The sequence below is a fragment of the Prionailurus viverrinus genome, chromosome C1 (genome assembly GCF_022837055.1).
Source record: "Prionailurus viverrinus isolate Anna chromosome C1, UM_Priviv_1.0, whole genome shotgun sequence".
Taxonomy (NCBI): Eukaryota; Metazoa; Chordata; class Mammalia; order Carnivora; family Felidae; genus Prionailurus; species Prionailurus viverrinus.
In genome coordinates, this window is record NC_062568.1 from 164,043,377 (window position 1) to 164,068,853 (window position 25,477).

At 42.6% G+C, this 25,477-nt stretch overlaps 1 pseudogene; it reads left to right on the top strand.

Moving 5' to 3' along the window:
• The first annotated feature begins 3,467 nt into the window (after window positions 1-3,467).
• On the top strand, window positions 3,468-17,890 carry LOC125171748 (40S ribosomal protein SA-like; annotated as a pseudogene).
• Window positions 17,891-25,477: the final 7,587 nt, after the last annotated feature.

Here is a 25,477-nt window from a genome sequence, read left to right on the forward strand (position 1 = left end):
ATTTTTTTTTAAACTTGCAATAAAACTTTGCCTTTTCTCAAGAGCAGTGTATTTTCAGAAACCCAGAAATTCTCATGAACAGCATTTACAAAGGATCATAGAATAAGGTCAGAGAGTTTTAGAGCAGCCTTAGAGGGCACTTAGTTCAACCTCCTCATTTTACAGATGAGACAACAAATCGTTTTGGTTTCAAACGTCCAGTTATTGCATAGGGTGGGCTACATTTTTTTTTTCTCATGTAAGAAAAGCAATGAGAGAAAAACTAGGGTACTTGTCTTACTACAACTGAGTTCTGTAGTGGGGACCTCCATTCAGCTTATCCTATGAGAACCCTCGTATGACCTACTAACTTTATCACTATAATCAACTTCCCTGATTGCCTGTGAAAAACAAAAATTAAGTCTTTCCTTTTCTGTTTATAATCTTTATAATCTCTGCTTTTAGAGCCAGCAGAACAAGCCAAGGGACACCTGGCCACCAGCTTCAGTGTCCTGAGGACATCTAGGCCTGTTTTCCACAAGGGAGAGAGGAAGAGAGGCACCAAGCCTAGTTTTCTAGAAAGGGAATTATGAGTATCTTTTCAGGCCAAACACATTTGATATTTAGCTAATATTCTCCCTGATTAAAACAGTAGATTTAGTATCGTGAGTATACTGGGGTGAGGGTGGGAGGAGACATTAGAAAAATCTAAAGTGAAAAGTGTAAGTGATTAAATAAACATCTTTTTTTTTTTTTTTGAGAGAGAGAGAGTGAGAGACTGCAAGTGGGGGAGGGCAGAGAGAGAGAGAGACTCTCAAGCAGCCCCTATGCCCAGCACAGAACCCAGAGCTCAACATGGGGCTGGATCCCATCACCATGAGATCATGACCTGAGAGAAAATCAAGAGTCAGAGGCTCAACCAACTGAGCCACACATGGGCCCCTAAATAAATATCTTTGAATACCTTCTAGGAGCCTAGCCTGCTGTTAGGTTCCTAGCCTGATGTGAACAAGACAGAAAAAGATCCTATGCTCCTAATGCTTCCATTCTAGCCTGGACATGTAACTAAAGTGTTAACAAAGCAAAAGAGCAGGATGTCAGGAGGGTACGTAAGGTAGAATTTAACCTAATGTCTATGGGGGAGGGGCTGAGAGGTGGTCAGAGAAGGTCTCTCTGGGAATAGGATGTTTTCCCCTTAGGGCTTTTGGGGTTCTGAGATAGAGAGCTTTCCAGGCAGAGGCAAGAACATGTGCAAAGACCTGAGGGAACTGACAAATAGTCAAGGAAGCCAAAGTTTAGCCAGAGAGAGGAAACTAATATGAGACGGGGCAGGTTGTCAGGGTCCAGACTGTGGGAGTCATATAAGACAAGAGTAGAGTGTGGGACTTTATTGCAAAAGTAAAGAGAAGGCATTGAAGCCTTTGAAGTAGGGGAATGACATAATAATAGGATTTTCATTTTTAAAAGGAACACTTTGGTGGTATTTTCAAGAATAAATTAGAGGGGACGGGGAGAGAGAACTAGGGAAATCTAAGAAAATTACACAAAGAACAAAATAAGAATCTAAAGCTAGTGAATCCAAATATCCAGCCCAGGTTGGCTGTAGACTGTGTGCAGCGTGGGTGGTTGGGATGACTGTGTACTTGAATGTGCACGTGCACGTGGTCACAGAGCCTCTCTTCTCCCTAAACTCACCCATAGCTTCCAGATAGCCCAGCAATAGGATCGCTCCTTAGGGATTTGAAACTATCTCCAGAACATGCTGGTTAGAGGACAAGAACAGCTTTAGAGTTAAAGCTGGCAAATGGGACACCTCTATTTAGCTTCCTTTCTCCTGGTAACCTAATGACACAAAAACAGAGAGAATAGAAAAGGGGCAAACAACAAAACCTGTGGACTGAAATGCTGTGAAGCTGGCAGCTGTCCTAGCAGACTGGTTCAGCAGAGCCACATGCTAAGCCTGCAATGGGGAGGCTCCAGAAGTGACTTGGTTGACAGTTTGGATCCTAGAACAAGTGCAGGAATTAGTGACACTTGGTATGTCTGGAAGTGAGCACGAAGGTGGAGGAGACACAAGAGGGTTAGTGGGGAGGGTTTGGGATCAGGTAGGTGTCCCCCGAAGCCCCCACCTCCTATGCCATGAAATCACTTGACTCCTTCTTCACTGCAATAAATGACAGGAAAGATTTATTTTCAAGAGACAGAAAGCAGGGGATTTCTGAGTGGAGATGCTAGGCCGAATTGAGGTATGAGAGGATGCTGTACTGAAAGCAGAGAGACTCAAGGAATATTGATGATCTGACTGAATTATTTGGGCTCCAGCCTTCTTCCCACATTCAGCTCCCGGAACATAGCAGCCAGGCATATACTCTCCAAGTAGGGACTGCAGAGTCTTCTCTGGAGCTCTGGTCCAAGAGGAAAGGCCTAAATTGAAGATTCCCTAGGCAACAGTCTGGTCATGTGACCTTCAGTGCCAGTTTGGAGAAGGTCAGAGGGCTCTGGAAGAGACTTCAAGAAGGTGAAATCAATAATTACTAATGTATTTGAATGTATTCAGAGGATTTTACACAACTGGGGCAGAATTGGGGTTTGATAAGTGATAATAAGTACATTAAAAAACAGCCAAGTGAAAACACAAGTCAATTATTCACTCCAGGTGGGAGAAGCTTTGTACAGGAAAGAAAAAGTACTCTTGGTATCCCCCACAACTTAGTTATCTATAGCATTTACATAGTCATGGTGATGGGAACATCGGCTAAATCTCACTGAGTCACAACACCACTATATTGGGCAGATAGAATACTAGAAGTGTGTGTGTGTGTGTGTGTGTGTGTGTGTGTGTTAGAGGTGGAGTGTACCTACAGAGAGCTGACTCCCCGTCTTCCATGTTAGGAAACTAGTAAATAATATCTATAATTGAAAAATCATGTAGCTACATAAATCTGTTGTTTGGAAATTTACAGTTAAATGTTAACAGAATCAGAAGAGCTGAAAGAGGTTGCCTTCAAGAGTATAAAACGGAGGTGGAGAGCCTGGCTATGGCTTGTAGACTCCTATTTTTCATAATAAGCCTTATAAAACTACTTGACTCTTTCATATATGTGTATGTATAATGTTATGAAAATGTACAATAAATTTAAAAAGGAAAAGAAAAAAGTAGTCCCGTTAATATATCCCATCATTGGCTTTAAAAAAAACAAACCTCCCTCCTAGGTACTACTGCAATACCAAACATACACAGCTATTGCTTTACCTGGTATTATGGGCTGAATTGTGTTCCTCAAATGATGCTCAAGACCTAACCCACAGTACCTCAGAATGTGATCTTACTTGGAGACAGGGTCTTTATAGAGACGACCAAGTTAAAGTGAGGTCGTTAGAGTGGGACTTAATCTAGTATGACTGATGTCCCAAACTTCCCAAATTTGCCTTTTGGGAAATTTGGACACAGAGACAGACAGACAGACACACACACACACAGAGGGACAATGCCATACGAAGATGAAGGTGGAGATCAAGCGATGTGTCTACATGCCAGGGAACACCAAAAGCTGACAGCAAGCCATCGGAAGCTCGATGCCTTGATCTTGGACTTGCAGCTTCCGGAACCACGCAACAACACATTTCTGTTGTCTGAGCCATCCAGTGTGTGGTACATTGTTATGGCCGCCCTCAGAAACTCAGACACAGAGTATGCTATGGCTCACTTGCGTGCACTCCATAAAGAAAGACCTATGTCTCTGACTCTTCCCCTGAAGGAAGAAGAAAAGGAAGAGAGGAAAGAAAAGGAGGAAGGGGAGAAGAGAAGGGCCAAAATGTGCCTAGACTGATGTTGACTCCAGCTAGAAAAACTGCCTTTGAGCAAGAGGGGTTTCACTTCTGTCTTTAATTCTTTTATGACTGGAACATATGTATGTATCATGTTTACATTTGAAAAATAAGTAGATACAAACATATACAACCCCTCCCCCACCAAATGAAAAAACCTCTTCTTCCTCAATTCTTCAAAATCCCCACATGGGACAATAACGAATTGATGCTGATAAACGGTATTGGGGCTAATAAAGGATTTAAAATATTGTATTTTAATTTGTTTGTTCTTTTTCCCTAACAAAGTAGGATAACTGCATTTGGGCAGGCTGGGTTCTGTCCTACTTTTCCCTTGGAACTCACAGAATCAGGGAGACACTGACCTGAGGCAGTCCTTCTTGGACTTTCTTGAGAACATTGAGAAAATTTTCCAAGATTGGCCCTTGATGGATATAGGAAGTAAGGTAATAGCTACCCCGTCCACCCAGTTGTCCAGGTTTCAGTACGTGATACATAAACCACGCGCAGCCTCTCTGGTTCACAAGGTTAAAAGTTATTAACTGAAATCAATTAAAATAAAAAGAGTCACATCTGCCATGGTACACAATTCACTTCTCAGGACGGTTTTGGCCTGCACTACACACACACACACACACACACACACACACACTCACCCACTAACCCTGGGGGAGAGCAGAGGCAGCTGCAGAAGCCAAAAACCTCCCCAGTCCTAATTAAACTCTCCAAGTTTCCAGGCAACACAGCCAAGGAAAAAATCATTTCCAAGCCGAAGACCCCCAGCCCCAGCCCCCAGCCTCCACCCCAGCAAAGGAAACGGGTCATTTGGTTTAATCAGCCCACGTGCACATTCTCTCTCCCCAGGTTGCCAAGAAGGGGCCTGTACCTAGCAGAGGTATTTGTGTAATCAAAGCTTCTGGAACTTTCCCTGCCAAGGCTACCAATGTGAATAGGCTCCTGAGGTAAAAATGTTCCCCCTGCTGGGGACGGCGCCCTTGAAGTCTACATCAAAATCAAGCTAGGGTCACAGCTGTTGCGGCACCCCACAGTGGAAAACTTGCAAGAAATCCTAGCCTGTACTACTGTTTTGCCTCAGGTCTAGAGGAAAAGGCCGCAGTTGCAAGTGAGAAAGAGAGGGGGAATGAGAGAGGGAGGGAAGGGGAAAGAAAGGGAGAGTGAGGAGGAGAGAGAGTGGGGGGGGGGGAGACAGAAGAGAGAGAATCTGCTTTCGAAAAGCGAACACTTGTAACTAGTACTTTGGTGTGGAAAGACAAAGCCACTCGGGAACCTTGCCCCCTTCACCAAGGCAACCTCACCCCAGTCACCCTCGCTCATTCCTCTTCTGGGAGCTGGGGGTCGCAGGTTGGCTGAGAGCCACTAGGTGGCAGCAGATTAACTCTTCAAATGCCAGAATGGGCACCGAGGAGTCAGGAATTGGGTCTGAAAACTTTGCATCTGGTCATTTCCCTCAAAGGAAAGGAAAAACAAATGGCTTTTTCTGTACTTACAGATCCTTGGCTTGCAGCATAGGCATCGGAGGAAATCCTATGAAGGGAAGATTGCTTCCTGGTCACCCATTCATGTGGTGGCTTGAGGCAGGGTGAAATGCAACTGTGTATGTGCCAGGTTTCATGACTTCAGTGACACTTGGTTCACACTTGGCTCAAAGGACTAAAAGAAACTTTGAGAAGTTTATGCTCACATTCAATTCACTTCAACGAATACTAAATACAATGAGAAATAAGGGCATTCTATTTTCCAGGGTTATTTTCCCAGCTAATGTCCAGGGCCCCTGCCCTTGGGGATTGTGGGGAAGAAGGGCACTAAGTGAATAGTATTCTCATAGTTAACCACCTTGGGTGGGTAAGGAATGGAGGCTCAAGTTTGTTACCAATAAAAGAGACATACTTACGGGAAAATAGACTTATGAACATCATTTTACATCGACTTTCTCTGATAGGGGAAGCCTTATGTTTTTAGGGTGAGCAAGGCCTAAACTGTGGGCTCCATCAGAAAAAACTTAGGCAGCAGTGGCTAAAAACGCTTGCCGTTCAGATGATGAGGAAAACAAATCATTCTCTGGAGTATTCTAGTGTCTGCAAAGCATCCCCCAATTCTGCCTATTAAACTTTTGCCACAAATATAAAAATACTGTGGTGTTGATTGGAGGAAGGTGAAATTGATTTACTTCAGAAAAGGGAGAGAGCTACCAGCCACAGGAGAAATAAATCCAGAAAGGGGGAAGGGAGCTGGGGGTGAAGGATAAGTGCTCTTGCAGTTGGGTTTAAGAGAGCCTGGAGGAATACAGGGAGAAGGGGGAAAGAATGAGGAGGAGGGAACCATAAATGTATGATATATATGACTAGAGAGAGATGGGGAAAGGCAATTTTAAGATGTTTTGCTGTGCATTTGGGATTCTCTTTGATATGCTTCAAGAGAGCTCGGTGAAGATTAAAGTTGCCTTACGATTATTCTTATTTCTTGGACTGGAAGGCTGCCGAAGACACAAGGAAAGCACTGTCAGTGCTACCACCCTTTCCCTTTCTTTCCTGTCTAGGTGGTAGGACAGTACCCAGGTTGTAGTGTCTTTCGGGAAAAGTCATCCCAGGATCTCCAGTAGATTATATACAATGTAAGCATTTATTATGCTAATTCCAATATGCAATTCCTCATTCTCAAATGGGCAGCCTCAGCATTTTAAACTTCACTCTGCAATTTCACCAAAAGGACAGGAAGTAGCACAGTACGACAACACTCTGATCATCAGGTGATTTGGGGTGGTGATGTCTTGTCGTTGTCTTCAATCATCACCATACTTATGCTGGGTACACGGCAGGGCTAATGGGTGTTTGATGGAATTAGGGTTCACAGTGGTTTGCTAGCCTAGCTTCTCGTTTGGGACAAGAACTGCTACGTCTTTGAGAACTTTAAATTTTCGGTCCCAGAGCCCTAATCATGCTCCCATTTTTCCCTCCGCTGGATTCTCCTTACCTCTACCCATCCCTTTACCACCCAACTGTATCTGATCTGCTTAGCAAATTCCTTCTTTCAAGGGAAGACTGTTGAAATATCTTGGCCTTTATGAAAACTGCTCTGACCTTTCACCTATACCCTCTTGTACATAAGTCACTCCTCTGGTACTGCTACAGTGTTTTCATATCTACCTTCCTCACTAGAGCGAAGGCATGAATTATCTTTATATCTTCAATGCCCAGAACAGTGCCTGGCACACAGCTGACACCGAGTAAGCCACCGGACAAAGAGTTGTCATATATCTTGTCATTCCATGCTGGAGAAAGCCCAGCTATTGAAAAGTTATCATTTTCAAGTACTTAACCTAGAACTCACACTGTGGTAGGTGCTAGGGGATTCAATTACTCATCCCTCTCGTAATAATGTGTATTTCCCATTCTTCGATTGGCAGTCTCGGAGCAAAGCTCACTCAGATTCACAGAAAGTAGAGGAAAACGTCTCAATAACACGACTTGCTGATCATCAGGGCTGTAGGAATATGGTTCTCAAAGCCATGAGTAGTGGCATGTTCTGTTCTTATACTTCTGTTTCTGACGTGAAACTCTTACTCTTTCAAAAAATGTTTACAATTTTGAATATAAAAGTAGTCCACGCTCACTGAAGGAAATTTGCAAAAGAGAGAAAAGCAGAAAAGAACAAAACAGTTTTCAATCAGTCTCACTATGTAAATAGTGAGTCTGTAACACTTTGGAGTATGAATTACTCTCTCACTTATGGAATTTAATAAAAACCAGATGATAGCTCATGCTGTCTGCTAAAATCAGAGCCGACCTCCACAGAAAACACATAGGTGGATTTCATAACTGGTTCCTGGAGCACCCAGGGAGGGAACGAGAGCCCACGGCATGCCCTGGTGAGTAGCACTATGTAGGGGGAGATGAGTTAATGGAAGGGGTGAATGAGCACATTTGGGTGCTTTGCTTGAGCCTATGGAGCTTTGTACATCGTCAACCACTTTTCTGCTCTCTTCAAAGAAAGCTGCAGTTCCTTCTAGCTTCCATTCGTGCAATTATTGGTCAATTCTTTCAGGTTGCAGTGATGGTCACGAGGGCACCCCCCAACAGCCCCATGGCCTTCATTGCTGTTTCCTTGACCGAACTTGCCTTGAGCCGCCATGATACCTGAACTCTTGCATGCAGCATGACACTGTTCCTTGGACCCTTAGTGGTCAGCCCGGCACCACCCCTTGATAGTGTAATGGGACAACCAAGCAGCTCACCAGAATTGAAAGATCATGGTATAAAGATGACACCTTGTTGATGTAAATAAACTGATAGAGGCAGTTTTTAGACTGAGGACAGTAGACAATCTTGTCAGAGAACAGGCACTCCCTCATCTGTGTGGAATGACCAGCCCCTAGAAGAGCATATACTGATTCCTTGGGACAGGAATGGACTTTTGCATGTGCATGTATATTTGTTTTATTTAATGTAAAAAGCATCTCTGGGACCAGAGTAATGAATCAGTGCTGTCACTAAACAGAGTTAACCTGTTCACTTTGCCATGTCCTGAGTTAGTTGTTGGGGACACAAAGATATGCATGACAATCTAGCTAGGGAGAAAACCATGCAGCTGTATGGAAAGAAAGGAATTTAATATTTATTGAATATCTACTCTGTGCTTGGCATTGTGCTAGGTGTTTCTTTTTTTAAGTTTACTTATTTATTTTGAGAGAGAGAGAGGAGAGAGAGAGAGAGAGAGCAAGTGGAGAAGGGGCAGAGAGAGAGGAGAGAGAGAGTCCCAAGCAGGCTCTGTACTGTCAGTGCAGAGTGCAATGCGGGACTTGAATTCACAAACTGTGAGGTCATGACCTGAGCCGGAATCAAGAGTCAGAAGCTTAACCGACTGAACCATTCAGGCACCCCTGCTTTGTTTTGTTTCTAAATTAACACATATAATCTCAAAAAAATGTGAATTGGATAGTATTTCTTCTCATTTTGTGTTAGAAGAAACTGAGGCTCAGGGAGCCATTTACTTCCCTAACTCAAGCCGCTGGAATTTTGAACAAAAACTCAGAACCCACGCCTAGGTGGGTTTGTTAGAGTGGCAAGAAGAGGTCTAGAGAGGATGGTCAGAGCTTGGGGGTGTGACCGCCTCCCAGTCTGCTTGCCTTGCTTTCTGAGTCAGCGGTGACTGGGGGTGAGATACTGTCCACAGAGAAGCTGTTCACGTCAGCCACAGCAGGACTGCCTTGCAAGAAGAGGGTTGGGGACTATTGCTTTGCTTTGTAAACCTTAGTTTTAGGAGGAGGCATTAAATTCTCTCTGTCCTTCCAGCTAAGCTTCAGTCTTTCCCTTCTCCCCCGTCCGCACCCCCCCCCCCCCCCCCGATAGTGTCAAGGAGGGACTGGCTGCCGAACTTGGATGTGTAGATAAGGATGGATTTGTGCTACTCCCAGTGGTGTGGCTTCAGGTCTGTGTCTTGACATTTCTGAGCTCTGGTTCCCCATCCATATGATGGCACAATATCTACCTTACCGGGTTATGATTATGTTTCTTCAGGTATAAGAAACGGTGGCCCATAGAGCACATGGAACATTTCAATGCTCAATAAGCATTAGCTTTTGTCCCTTTGCTGCTTTCCAAGCTTCACTAGCGTTGACCTCTGTGGTCAGCACTGTTTCATGTCCTAAAATACCTTCTATTTTTCCTCTATGTGTTGATCTTTGTCCCCCAACCCATTTCCCTCTTCTGCCAGTTGGCCTTAAGTTCTTTGAGGGAAAATACCATGTCACATATTAACACCTTTCTGGGTGGGTGACCCATAGCAAACATTTTTTAAAAAACTGATTGATTGATTGATTGATTGATTCTGTCTCGCTGACACTGTGTTCTAACTGCTAAGTGATACGTGAGCAGTGTCGTACTGGAGCCAGCTCATACCGGCCTGTGAGGGACATGTTACATTCTCAGGAAATTTGCCGGCCAGTTGTTAAACTGTGGCCACTTTATATTTTGCTATGGTAGGGATATTTACACCACAGAAATTGGCAAACGCTATGGCTCTGGACTTTGCTCCCTCCCCATCCCCTAAACACACACACAGAGAGGCAGCTACCGTGTGTTAGATGTCTTCTTAGTTTAATTTCTGATGCACCATCATTTTTAGGAAGCTTCCAGATGGTATTTAGCTTGGTTTGACCAAAGCAGGAGCCTGTAGAGTATCTTAGAATGACTATACTGATAACAGGATTTCCAGCTTTAGAATTGGAAACTAAAAAAATGCCACTTACTTTAATCTCCCTTCCAATGTAGAAATATCTTCTTTAACATACCTGATGAATGCTCATTTGGCCTCTACAGAACAACACTCTTAGGAAAGGGAGCTACTTTATAATCTTCCAGGCAGCCTTTCCCATGGAGGGCTCCACAATTATTCAAAAATTCTCCTTTATAATGATCCGTTCCTACCTTTCCTGTAACATCCACCAACTGTTCTTTGGTCAGCCTGTTTTCTGTAGCAAAGCAGAATGTCTACACTCTCCAAGTGATAACAATGATCACACTGTCAAGTGACATTCTCAGAGGTCTTCTTTGCCCGGCTGAATGGCTTTCCTGTTCTAGCTGTTAAGACACCCTCACCTGGGGCGTCTTGGTGGCTCATTCGGTTAAATGTCCGACAGACTTCGGCTCAGGTCACCATCTCACGATCTGTGGGATGGAGCCTGGCGACAGGCTCTGTGCTGATAGCTTGGAGCCTGGAGTCTGCTTCAGATTCTGTATCTCCCCCTCGCTCTGCCCCTCCCCATGCACATTCTGTCTCCCTTTCTCTCAAAAATAAATAGACATTAAAAAAAATTTTTTTAATTAAAAAAAAGACACCCTTACCATGTGGTTATGTAGGAAATGAACAAAATATTCTAGATTTGGCCAGTTCAGCACAATAAAGTGGGACTTCTACACTCTATGATATTTTTTCACAACATATTATACCTTTAGTTAGTGCTGTACTTAAAAAAGTTAATTCTTTGCATGTGTATTATCTTTAAGCTGGGCCACCTCAGTGATGTACCTAAACACAATTCATGTTATGAACTCAGCGCTTTACATTTATGGAAGTTATACATCACATTCCCATTATTGATGCATTGTATTTTGAGTACTTATTTTGAGATTCATCATGTTCAATTAATTTTTTAGTTTTGTGGTCCCCCCAAGGCCTCTCTATAGATAGATTTTCAAGACTGAATACAAATATTCAACCAGTTGTAATTTTACTTAGTAGTTTCTTGTGATCATCTACTTGTGTCCTAATATACTTAAAAAAATTTTTTTAATGTTTATTTTCAACAGAGAGAGAGAGAAAGAGGGGCAGAAAGAGAGGAAAACACAGAATCCATAGCAGGCTTCAGGCCCTGAGCTGTCAGCGTAGAGCCCAACGTGGGGCTTGAACCCACGAACCACGAGGTCATGACCTGAGCTGAAGTCGGATGCTTAACTGGCTGAGCCACCCAGGCACCCCCTACTTATAACCTACTTATAAATGTTGTATTTAATAATTTATTCTAGAATTTTGTCCTGGGAAAAAGTTAACAATCAGTAGTTTCTATCTGATAGCCATCTTCTCCTACTAATTGAAATTCAGGGTATTTTCTTAACACTTCTTTCAATATCCATCCTATTCACTTTGATATCACATGGATGCCGTCACAGGAATCTTCCAATCCTAGTCATATCCTGTTAAATAATTTGTCTGGTTCTTTAGTGCACTGCTGTCCAATAGAAACATGATGAAAAACACAAAAGTGGATGACTTATATGATTAAAAACTTTTCTAATAACGACATTGAAAAAGTGGGAAAAAAAGTGAAATTAATTTTAACCTTATATCTCCAAATTATCATTCCAACATCAAATCTGCATAAAATTCTTAGTGCTATATTTTCATTTTTTATACTGTCTCTTCCAAATCTAGTGTGTGGCTTCCTAACAGTAAATCTTAATATGTACTAGACACGTTTTCAGTGCTCACAGGCCCACAGGGCTAGCAGAGATCACACCGAATCATCCAGGTAGAGACGTATGCTCGTTTCAGGTGCCCGGACATTATTGTTGTTATCATTATCATGCATTATTTTATCTTGTATTTAATTCCCACTTTCATGATATTTATTCTACCCATTTCAGCATGAAGTTCTCATTCACAGTCAAGAAGGCAAGAGCTAAACAGGGATGGAGTGGCTGGTCTCACTTTCTCTTTGTGAATATTAACGAGGGTACCTTTTACAGTTAAAAAGCATAAAGAAAGCTCGTTAAGGGCAACAACATCCCCTAGCCCACAACTCTCTCTAGAACCACAAAATGGGTATGTTACAGAGGCCTGGGAACTAATTCTCTCCAGATGTTTGCAAAGCGAGCAAGACCAAAAGGTAGAAACTGAAATTACTAAACACTTAATAAGGAGCTGATGGAACCGAGGCCCCAGGGTTGGCTCAGCAATAAGCGAAACACAGAGACCCTGTTTGTTCAGAGGAACTTCAAAGCGCCCTATAAACTCCTAGGAAAGGTGAGAGGCAAAAACGCTACAGAGAATCCAGCATTCCTGCAAAGTCAAACTGGGGACTAACTTGAGATGCTTTTCCTGGTGCTTAAGAAGAAGACTGAGGGGCAGGTCTGGTAAGCAGATGTTTGACTTTTGTTTATGCCCATTCTTACATACAGTATGTGCATGTTGGGTATAGGCGTTTCTCTAGCTAGCCCAAAGGGGATAAACCAATTAAACATTAGTTTAAAAAAAAAAATAGAAAGAGAAAATGCCTTTTCTGTACTAAGTATTCTCCACACTAAAACCATAAAATTGCTAATGAGACATAGTTGATCCAAATAAAGTTGGTTATATTTATCTTCATTTTTTTCTTTCTTCCCTCCCTTTAATAGTGGGAGAAACAACATGGAACTTTGGCTAAGATCATAATTAAAAGAGGAAGAAAAGAGACTAATTAATCAAAAGGGGTATCCGTTGCAAGTCTGACACATTATCTCTTTGGTCACTGGTTACCCAGCAAGAGAAAGGCTTCCAGGATCCCATCCTGTAGCTGGTTTTTTTGGTCTTGGTTTTGGGTGTTCATTGTCAAGCACTGTGACCTTCTAGGTATATGCTGTTCACCTTTTATATCTTTCTTTGGGGTTCAAAGAAAGAATGAAACAATGGTAGCTTAAAAGGAAGACAAGAAAAGTGATCAAAAGTGACCCATTGCCTTAGCAAAATAGCTGCCACGGAGGAGGGTGGAGAGTGGTGGAGAATGACTCTCATTGGAGAGTTACTAAGAGATAGAAAAACAGTTCTGGCAGTGTTAGAGACGGAGGCATCTTCTCCTTGAAGAATCAACAAAGTGGGTCCACCACCTTTTTTTTTTCTTTTTTTTTTTAAGAACAGAATTACGTAACATTACATTCAGAATATAATAGTTAAATGCATAGTCTCTTTGGACTGAGGTAGACCTAGGTTGGATTCCCAGCTCAGCTGCTTACTAGGTAAGTAATCTTTGAAGTTTTTTTGTCTTCTTTTTTTTAAGATTTTTTAATTTTTTTATTTTTGAGGGAGGGAGAGAGAGAGAGAGAGCCAGAGAGTGAGAGCATGTGCATAAGCAGAGGGAGGGGCAAAGGGAGAAGGAGAGAAGGAGAGAGAGAATCTCACGCAGGCTCCATACCCCATGCAGAGCCCCACCCAGCACTCAATCTCATGACCGTGAGATCATGACCCGAGTCGAAATCAAGAGTCGGACACTCAACTGACTGAACCACCCAGGTGTCCCAGTAAACTTTTAGGGTTTTAACCTCTCTTGGGTCTCAATTTCTTCGTCTATAAACAGGGCATGAAAATAATACCTTTTTCTTAGGACTGTGGTGAGGACAAACTGAGATATGCATGCACCTTTGTAGCCCAGTTCCTGGCAGAAAGTGAAATAACTAATGACCTATCAGCCCAGGCTTTATTCAACTCTCTTCCTGCAGAAAGCTATTCTTTTGGTATTCATGATTTGGTAGATTCCACGATTTGCAGACCGATCATTTCCTTTCTTTTCTTTTTAAAACGTTTATTATTTTTTATTTGCTTTATTATTATTATTATTATTATTTTTATTTATTTTTTTTTTAGAAAGAGAGAGAGAGCATGAATGGGGAGAAAGGTAGAGGAGAGAGAGAGAGAGAATCCCACTCTGAGCATGGAGCCTGACGCTGGGCTCTATCCCATGACCCTGGGATCATGACCTGAGCTGAAATCAAGAGTTGGACACTCAACAAACTGAGCTACGCAGGAACCCCTCATTTACCTTCATAATCTCCAAAGGGTGGGTTCATCAAGTTTTGTTCCTTGTACTATATTTCTTCATACAGAAAAGGAACAGTCTCTGCTGAGTTTTGTACTTGCTGGATTTCTGAACTCCGAGCGTTTACTGGAAGTGTGGTTTTCCAAGATGGAGCACTGGCTAAGGATCCTCACGGCACCCTGCACCCATGTTTCCCTCAGCTCCCCCTTCTCAGTTCTTCTGTGTGAACGGTCAATCAGCGTAATAAAGCATTTCATAAAGTCATGATTTGACAAGAAAAAGATCAATGTAAATACTACACAGACAAATACTGTGAGGAGAAACATCTGGATGTCCACTGCTTGCTTCCTGTTGAGAGAGTTTGGGAATTTGGGGGTTTTAACAGTTGGACAGAGCTAATTTTGGAAACTACTTCACATTTCTACAAAAAAAAAAAAGTGCACACATTTATTACACTTCACTCATCAGATGAGGGAAGCTGGCGGTCAACTTCCCAGGCCTCTCTGAGAACAAAAGAGATTTAATTGGACATGGAGCAGACGGTTTTCCTTCTCTTTCCACTCCTCACTGCTAGGGCATCCATTCTCCTTCGTCATGGCTCAGGTTTCCTTGATTTCTTCCTTTCCTGCTTATATTCAGTTCCTCCAAGTTTCCAGAAATCCCAACTTTAAATTCTGGATTTGCCACTGACTGGCTAGCTAATCTTAACAAATCTCTTGCTCTGTCTATACCACAGTTTCCTCTTTTGAAAATAAAATTAATCTTTTAAATATGGAGAACAAACAGAGGGTTCTTGGAGGAGGGATGGGCTAAATGGGTAAGGGGCATTAAGGAATCTACCCCTGAAATCATTGTTGCACTATATGCTAACTAACTTGGATGTAACTTAAATAAATTTTAAAAAAAGAAAGAAAAGAAAATTATTAGTAATAATAATTACACTTTACACTCAAATGTCACAGGGTTATATAGATCAAGACTCTTCCCTGTCCTTCCAGTTCCCAGACCATTCAATGTTCTTTCTTGCTTCTATTATCTTAAATTTTTTTTTTCTTTTCTCAAGCAGGCACTGGGCTCAGCAAGGAGCCCGATGGAGGGCTCCATCCCATGACCCTGGGATGATGGCCTGAGCTGAAATCAAGAGTCAAATGCCTAACTGACCGAACCACCAAGGTGCCCCTCTATTATCTTTTCATGCAAGATATTCCTTTTCCCTAAAAAACTGTGATTCAGCCTTTTAGATGCAGCCCAGATATTACTGGTACTGTGAGAGATTCTTTCTCTCTCCTTCTCAGGTGATAGTGTTGTATGGGGACAGATGGTAGCTACACTTGTGGTGAGCATAGCGTAACATGCAAACTTGTCGAATCACTATGTTATACACCTGAAACTGATGTCATATTGTGTGTTCACTGTACTCAGATTTAAAAAAAAAAAACACTTCAAAGCACAATTAGTAGCATGGGAAATGCTACTACACATCTTTAGTAAGAAAAAGCAACTTATAAAATAATACAATCCAAATCTGGTAAAATATGATACGTATACATCATTATTTTTTTTTAATAGGATGATACCAGGAACTCTTCTTGTCTCGGACCCCAGGCTATCGCTGCAAAGCTGAAGGAACTCTCACATTCTAAAAAGGAGATGCTAGGTACATAACTGCAGGCGCTATTAAAAGGTAAACCAGATCGTCTTGTAACACCCCACCACCTCAATCAGCCTACAAAAGAAAAGACAAGAAACTCAAAGTCAGTTTGCTTCACTAGGAACTGCCAGTGAGCTATTAGTTGAATAAGAACTCTTCTGTGTTATCTTCATCTCCATTCCCCGTGAGTTACCCACCTTTCAGGCCAAATGAGAGTAGCCCTAAGAGAAAAATTCGTAGAAATTAGGACTGCCTACAGGAGGGGAGCCTGGCTTCACACTCCTTGCTGGATGCTGGCTGAATTATACACACTCCCAGGACCATGGCGGTGCTGCTTGCCATGTCAAGTAGATTGAGAAATTTCTTGGAGCTTGACACATACTCCCTTTCCTGGGTGGGGGGGGGGTCACATGTGAACCCAGAGAGTTGTGCCTACTTCCTGTCTGAGCACCCTGAGGCCAGAGGAGCAGTTCACAACATCAGGGCAAGCAGAAGAAGCAGCAGAGGGGGTAGTGTGATGCCACCATTCAGTGTGGAAGGGATGCCTCAGTTTTCCACAGCCCAAGAGAGTATTTTCGAAGGTAGCCAGATTTAAAGCTCCTTAAAGGTCACCCCAGCAGAAAATGGTACAGGGTAACTGCAAAAGCTTGGTGTGGAAGATGGCAAGACATCAGCTGGAGTGTGCATCATTCCGACTAATGTCAGGGAGCTTCACATTGCATAGTCCTGGGGGTGCATCCCAATAACCCACACACCCAGTGCTCCAGAGACTGAGGGTGGGGAAGCCTCCAATCACAGACAGGCAGTCTTAGCCAGTGGAAACCTAAGACAGAAGCAGCAGCAGCTAGGAAAGGGTGTTTCTGTCTCTTCCCCTTCCCCTTCCCCTCCCATCCACCTCCCCTCCAGTGGTGGGAGGAGAACAGACCCAGACACACAACTCCCACTCCCTACTAAGGGTTCCCTGACCTTGACTCAGGTCTGTGTTGAGGATTACAAATTGGAGGATGTTGGGGAGAATAGAAGTTCTAATTGCAAGAGAGATTGAAACTTTGATTTAGACTCAATGAAACTTGCCATTATAATTGAAAATGACATTTTCCTTGGGGATCCATTTTGCTCTCAAGATCTCATTCTTGATGATGGAGGGAGAAAACTCAGATTTGCCAATGAAAAATAATGCAGGCTTTATTTTCATTCATTTCACTTCACATTGTCCAGACCCTTTGATGTCTTGCAAATGAAGAAGGAAGATATCCTTAAATTCCTTGCAGCAGGAACCTACTTAGGTGGCACCAACTCTGACTTCCAAATGGAACAGTACGTCTACAAAAGTTAAAGTGATGGCATCTACATCATAAATCTGAAGGGGACCTGGAAGAAGCTTCCACTGATGGCTTGTGCCATTGTTACCATTGAAAACCCAGTTGGTGTCAGTGTCACGTCCTCCAGGAACACCGGCCAGTGGGCTGTCCTGAATTTTGCTGGTGCCACTGTAGCCACTCCTACTGCTGGGTACTTCACTCCCACAACTTTCAATAACCAGATCCAGGCAGACTTCCAAGAACCACATCTTCTGGTGGTTACTGAGCCCAGGGCTGACCACCAGCCTCCCGTGGAGGCATCTTATGTTAACCTGCCAACCACTGCTCTGTGTATCACAGACTCTCCCCCATGCTATGTGCACATCGCCATCCTGTGCAACAACAAGGGAGCTCAGTGGGGCTCGTGTGGTACATGATGGTGTGGGAAGTTCTGTGCACCTGTGCCACCATCCCTCATGCACACCCATGGGAGATCATGCCTGATCTATTTCTACAGAGATTCTAAAGAGATAGAAAAGAAAGAGCAGGCCACTGCTGAAAAGGCCATGACCAAGGAGGAATTTCAGGGTGAGTGGACATCTCTAGCCCAAGCAAACTGCTTGAGTTTACTGCTATCGAGCTCAGGTTGCAGACTGGCCTGAAGGCACGCAGGTGGCCTCTGTGCCCATCCGGCAGTTCCATACTGCAGACCAGAGCCCCTCGTCTGCCACTGAAGACTGGTCTGCAGCTCCCATTGCTCAGACCATTGAATGGGTAAGAACGACACTAAGTGGTGTTAAGTTGTTCTTCTACAGGTTCTTAAACTGAATGCGGAAAATAAGATTAATAGAAAATAAAGTTTCTTAAAAAAATAAAAGAAAGAAAGAAGAGACGAGAAGAGGAGAGGAGAGGAGAGGAGAGGAGAGGAGAGGAGAGAAGAGAAGAGAAGAGAAGAGAAGAGAAGAGAAGAGAAAGGTGATATAGTCTCTAGGTTTAAAACTGTCCCAGGTAAATGTTCAGTGGATTCTGTTAGTAGGACTATCACGACTGTATCTCCTTCTCAAGTTGTTTCCTCTTCCCCTCCTTATTTCTGTAATGGTGTCTGAGCTTAGGCAGGACCTTACATATCCTCCTCAGAGTGGGAGGAGAAGCCTCTGATCCATGTACTGCGTCCTCATTTTACAGATGAGAAAATAGAGGTTCAGTAGCCTGTAAGGGTACATAGCAGCTAGTGAGGGGCAGAACTACCTCTGTGGTTGGGCGGAGGTTGATATACATACATGCAAGATCACCAGGTGAATGGATTAGGCAATTGACATGTCAGAAGAATGAGGAGCACACTGGCTGGGTTGGGTGGCTGAGGTGCCAGATCTTGATACGTTTGTCAGGACACTCTCAGACTCATACAAAACACACCAGCCTGACACAATTGAATCACGTCTATATTTCTGAAAGATGAACATGGTCCAATAAAGGACAAAGGATTTCACATGGTTCAAAGTATGCATTGCACTACTTGTTCCATTCACTTATTTCTCATTCATTTATTACATCTCTATTTTGTGGGTCTTACTAATAAGGTATCGTTCTAGGCACTAGGGATACAGAACATAAATAAGATAGCCTCTGCGCTTACAGAGCTTTTTTTCTAAAGAGGAAGGGAAAGAATAAAAACTAATTATACTATTCATGCCTTATTATAATTTTTGATAAGTGATATGATAAATAAATTTAGTGTCCCATGAGACCATAAAATAAGGACATGACCTATTTGGTGGATCAGAGAATCTTCTCTTGAGAGAATGGCATTTGAGCTAAGCTATAAAAGATAAATAGAAGCTAGCCAAGGGGAAGGGAAGAGTTATAAGAATGTTCCAGACCACATGTGTGCTATTCCTATTGAGACACAGCATGGCTCAGCCACAGACCTGAAAAAGAGCTGGGATGACTGGACAGTGATGAGGTCAGTTCTACAAGATTTTAGATTAAGTAGCTGTTGGATTCAGTCCATGGTCCAGGAAGCAGTGTATGGGGGAATACCCATGATCTTACTGGGAGTTTGCTGGGAGAATCTAGGAATTGGAAGAGGGATCATTTTGGCATGCCGTCCATATGATGAAACAGAAAATCCATCTAATAGTACTTAAAACTGAAGTTAGCAAACTTTTTCTGTAGATGGTCGGATAGTAAACATTTTAAGGCTTTGCAGGCCATGCTGTCTCTATTGCAATTATTCAGCTCTGCAGGGGTAGCACGAAAGTGGCCACAGACAATATATGAACAAAGGAGCACGGCTGTGTTCCAATAAAGCTTTATTTATTGGCCCACAGGTTGGAGTTTGTTGATCTTTGGGACATAATAGGATACTTACAGGTCACTTAGAAGAAGTCACTAGCAAGTGACCAACAGTGGTGGTTGCAGGGTTGATTCAGCAACCTTATAGGGTAAGGAAGCTGGAGAATCAGCCCCGGGATTCCTTTATGGTCATGTGAGCAAATAGAACAGAAACACCAGGTTACTCTTTTTAAAAACTTTTTTTTTTTTACATTTGTTTATTTTTGAGAGACAGAGCACAAGTGGGGGAGGGGCAGAGAGACAATGAAACACAGAATCTGAAGCAGGCTCCAGGCTCTGAGCTGTCAGCACAGAGCTGGTTGCAGGGTTCGAACTCACAAACCATGAGATCACGACCTGAGCTGAAGTTGGTCGCTTAATCACCCAGGCACCCCCAATTTACTATTATCTAAAATACAGGTTTATTAAATTAAGAGTCAAGGAGACATGTATCAGTGAAGAAATTCACTGAGAACGTTTCTTGAGGGGGAAAAGTCAGGGGTTTTAAGAGCTAAATCTGAAGAAGTGATTTGTGGTAGTTAGGTTACCTAAGGACTGAAAACTAGTATTCTGGATAGAGCAGAGTAAATCTGTTAGTTTGTCCAGGATTTGTCAAAACCAGTCTCAATGTTCATCAGCCAGCAAAAGGTCTTCAGTTCGGTCCAGTGGGAATTTGATTCCTGGGGTCTTTCAAAGTTCATTGTCCTTCATCAAGTTCCACTGCTTAGAACTAGTGTGATGAAACACAACACAAAGCTTTGATCTCTCCAGGCAAGTGCTAATGTGAGTGATAATTTTACCTCATACATATCCAAGATGGCTACTGAAATTCCAGTCACCACTTGTTTAAAGGACGGTGTCCCATCAGAAGGCATAGCCAGAATAGCTTTTGCTCACAGCACTCCCCCTCGTATCAGGGAAGAACTCTTTCCCAGAAGTTTCCCATCCACTACTGCAGTCATACCCTTATTTCCCATTGGCTAAAACTAAGTCACGTGTCTACTAATACACCTTTCACTGGCAAAGAGTACTGGGACAATCACAGCCTTTCCCTGGGGCTGCCTGATACCTGAGCAGCACTGAACATCTATTAGCAAGGGGGAAGGGCTTGCTGGTTATTGGGAAGGCCACCAACTGTGCCCTCAGCCGCCATCACTGGCCTTCCTTCCTGTTAACAGAAAATGAAGCGACAGTGGGAGCCGAGCACTGCTGAAGAAGCTGTCGATAGAGTAATCTACAACAGTTCTGTTAAAATTAGCTGGATCTTCGGAGCGTAGTCCCTGATAATACGTTGAGTGCTCTGACTGGAGCTTCAGCGGCGCTGGCTGCTTATGAGAATAATCATATCTTATCTGTTTGGAGATCGGATTTTGTTTTTCATGAGAATGCTCAAAGGGAACACCCCTTCATGCAATCCCACTTCCTAGGGACACATAGAACCAATCTAAGGAAAAAGCTTGAGGACAGGAAACTCCGTTTATCTATAAAACAAACATACTTGCAGTTTAAATAATCAGCCATAGGTTATTGGATTTCTTCTTTCTCTATATACACTACTTTTATGAGAAACTGGCAGAGCATACTTACACGCACCAACATTAGGGATTTAGTAAGAAAAGCCGTTTCCAGGGTGTGTTATAATTAAAGTCATACTAATTCAGCCTGATCCTTAAACACCTATTCCACCTCAGTCTGCACTGTGGGGTAATGATATAATTATAACCCTGAGGCTTTGTAGGACATGGGAGAAAGAATGAAGTCTTCTTTTCAAGTTTCTATGTTAATTGCACGTTACTGTTGTCTAATTATTTGTCAGGGAAAGGCAATGAATAATGCTGAGAAAAGCATGGGTTTTGCAACTGGCAGGCTGGGGATCAAATCCTAGCTCAGCCACTTACGAATGCCTCAGTTTCCTCATATTTGTTGATAAGAGTTTTGAGGTGTCTTTAGGACCAGTTTTAGTGCACAGAAAGATTAATCAGAAGCTTAGTTTGGTTTCATACATTCTGCTTTTTACTGAAGTTACAAACTGAAAACTCGACTACTTCCTTAAGCTTTTAAGTCTGGTTTCAAATCATTAATCCATGTGTAAGTTTAACAATCACTTTTGGCGGGGGCTATGACTAATGTTTGCTTTCATTTACAGACTTTGGTTAATTGAACATCTTCAAATATTTCAAAGTGCACTTACATGGTTCATGTATTTGCTTTCTTTCTCAAGGATTTCAATTCCCTGACAACAAATAAAACTTTCTTGGTATATATATATAAAAAAAAAAAACTTGTACGTCTCATAATTTAAACTTACAAATATGGGAAACTGTAGTTCTCTTAAGTAAACTTAGTGAGACTTCAAATTCAAAATCACAAATTAGGGGCACCTGGGTGGCTCAGTCAGTTAAGCATCTGAGTTCAGCTCAGGTCATGATCTCACAGTTCATGGGTTCAAGCCCCGTGTCGGGCTCTGTGCTGACAGCTCGGAGCCTAAAGCCTGCTTCAGATTCTGTGTTTCCCTCTCTGCCCCTCCCCACCTCATCTCTTTCTCTCTCTGTCAAAAATAAATAAACATTAAAAAAATTATTAAAAAATTAAAATAAAATCACAAATTTAATTTGCATATTCAATTACATAATTTAAGTTGGAGTTACAAGACTGTGTCTCTACTGGTCAAATTCACATAAGCATCAGAAATATAAAACACTTGTATGAGAAAAAAACACTTGTATGGATTCCTTAGCCTGAAATATTTATATTAAACCTTTCTGTATTTGTCTATACAAATATCATTGAAAGTCCCCAAGATCGTTTAAACCAAGACGCCTGGAGCTTCAGCCACCTGCCGTGGTTCCTCTCACACCTCACTTAGAAAAACTATTGTGTCTCCCCGTGTAATACACGCATTGTCTTTCTGAGGTTGCTTCCTATGTTACCAGAGATTTCAGCCAGGACGCTGATTGGACTCTTGCTGTTGACACTGCTTGGATGTGCTGAACTTTATAGCTGCAGCTCAACTTCAAGTTGTAGCTGTTTATGTTGCTCTTGTCCCTGGAGTCCATTTGTACACATTTCTCTGAAGCCTGTAACTCCTGCCCCAGTTAGTCTCTTGGCTGAGTTTTGCGTTTGCTTGGCAAAGCCTTAAGATCAGTAAGTGCCTCCCTGCTTCTTCCATGTTCCTAGAGTCACATAACACTTGTTATCGGTACTGACTATATGCACTATATGGTGGATACTGAAATGATAACTGATTGAATTTCAAATATCTCTCATGGCTTCACCCGTGGTCACAGTCTGTCAGGTCAGTCTGTTAGCAATCCATATATTTGGATTCTTAATACCTACCTTGTAGAGTTGTTGTGAATTAGTATTAATTGTGATTTAGCATTAATTAATGTGAAGCACCTTCCCTAGCTGTGGTCCATTATAAGTACTCAGTCAGCCATAGTCACTGCTGTTTTTGTTTTTTTTTTTAATGTTTATTTATTTTGAAAGAGAGAGAGAGAGGGAGAGAGAGAGAGAGAGAGAGAGAGAGAGAGAGAATCCCAAGCAGGCTCCTTACTGTCAGCTCAATCTCACGAACCATGAGATCATGACCCGAGCCAGAATCCAGAGATCAATGCTTAACCGACTGAGCCCCCCAGGCGCCCCTCACTGCTTACTGTTTTTAAAAGTCCTTGGATCCTCACGCAGTTCCTTAACTCAGCCTGCTCATTCCCTCACTTCCTTCATTGGCCAGCTCCAATTCTATCACTATGATAATTACCATATCATCGCACTTTTGCATAAACCCTTCACTGTCTTGCCCCTTTCCTTCCCATCCTACTACCTCGGCCCACCATCCGCGTAAACCATCTCTCCACCTGCTCCACGCCTGCTCCCACACAGCTGAATGTGGCCCGAGAAAACCACACTACCATGCTAATTGATCTTTTAAATTCTTGTTCACTCACTTTAATGCTGCCTGGATGTCATCGTATATTTTCCTAATCCATTCACTTTCCCTCTCCCCAGTGACTGTTTCATACCTTCTCGTCTCTCCTCAAATTTCCACACTTACTCTGAGCCCATGAGCTTGGTTCCAGTGTCGCTTAAGAAAAAATAGGCACTCAGATGATAGCTTCCACACTCTCTTATCTCCATATACCACCAACTCCTACATCAATGCCTGTTTCTCTTGGATGAACCCCCAGCAAAGGCCAACTCCCCTATTTATGCACCAGGTTTTATCTCTTCTTGTCTATTTGAGGACACTGATCCAGCAATTTCCCCCTTCTCTCCAGCATTATCAAATTTTTCCTTTTTTTTTAAGTTTATCCATTTATTTTGAGGGGAAGGGGGTGGGGAGTTGCAGAGAGAGAGGGAGAGAGAGAATCCCAAGCAGACTCCGTGCTGCCAGTGCAGAGCCTAACGCAGGACCCAATCTCATGAACCTCGAGATCACCATCTGAGCCGAAACACAGTTGGATGCCTGACCGACTCAGTCATCCAGGCTCCCCTCAGTTTTTTTCTTTCTAATGGATCTTTTCCATTTGCCTACAAACTAGCTATTAGTTGTCCCCTCTGTTTTCCTTTCTTCTCTTGGCTCCATTTCTTGCCCAGTTAAGCTCCATTTCTTTACTTCCTTTTACAACAAAACTTCTTAAATGAGTTTTCTCCATTTCTTTTCTCTCATTATCTCTTGAGCAAAGCTCCCTCATGCTGTTGGGACACGAAACTGTTCTTACCAAGGTTACAAGTGACCGTCATTTCCTAAATCTCATGCTCCATTCCAGGCCTCATTTTTCTTGACATATCTGCAGAATTTAACACTCTTCCTTCAACACATTTTCCTGTTTTTGTTTTGTTTTGTTTTCTGCTACCCCATTGGAAGCTTCTTCTCAGTCCACTTTGCTGTTTCTTTTTTTCTCTCTGATCTCTTAGCATTCGGCTAAGAAGCTCATTTCTTAGACCTGCATGCCTTTCTTTTTACACCTTTCCCCTTGGGGCATAGAGTCTCATGATTTCAAATACTATGGATATACCAATGGCTCCCAAATGTATGTTTCCATCATGGACCTGTCTGTCCACTTGGAAGTTGAATGGGCATCCCAAACTTAATATTGCTCAAAATTGAGGTCCTGTGCTTTCCCCAAGTTTTCCACAGTTTTCTCCATTTCAGGAAATAGCAGCTCCACCCTTCCATTTACCTAAGGCAAAAACCTTGTAGTTATCCTTGACTCCATTCTTTTTCTTCCAACCCATATCTGATCCACTAGGAAATCCTATCAGCTTCGTATAAAAATAACATATGGAAAATTCAAACACTTCTCACATCTCTGCTGTTACTGCCATGACTCAAGCAACTCTCCTCTCTCACCCGGATTTAGAACAATAGCCTCCTTACAGTTCTCCCCGCTCCTCTCGTCCCCACCTCAGTTTATTCCCAGCAGCCAAGTGGAATGTTAAAAAGATTTAAGTCAGATAATGTGACTACTCTTCTAACGAATGGTGTCTCATCTAGACAAAAAGTCAAAGTCCTTACAAGGCGCACACAAGCTTACATGATCTGGAAGTCCATCACGGCTCAGATTGCACCTGCCATTACTGTTTTCCTCATCCATTTGACTCTAAAATGCCAAGCACACTCCCACTTCAAGGCCTTTGTACTATTGCCCTTGCTGGGAGGGGTGCTCCTCTCCCAATGTCCACACCTCTTACTCCCCGACTTCCTTCATATCTTCAATCAATTTTCACCGAATCAGATGGGATGGGCTAGGCTACCCTGCAGTAACAAGCAACCTCACCACCTCGGTAGCTTAAAACAAGTCACATTGCATCTCCCTTTTGGGTGGCTGGGCTCTCTCCAGGTTTCAAGCTGACAGAATAGTCACTACTGGAACATGGCTGGAGAAGGCAAAGAAAGAGCATGAAGAATCATAAACACCAAAGCAGCATACATCACTTTCACTCCCATTTCATCAGCAAAAGCAAGCCACTGGGCTTCTCTAATTCCAGTATAGCAAGGGAATTCAATCTTATCATGTGTCCAGAAGAAAAGCCAGAAATACTGATAAATAGTACTATCATCTAACTGAGACCTTCCCT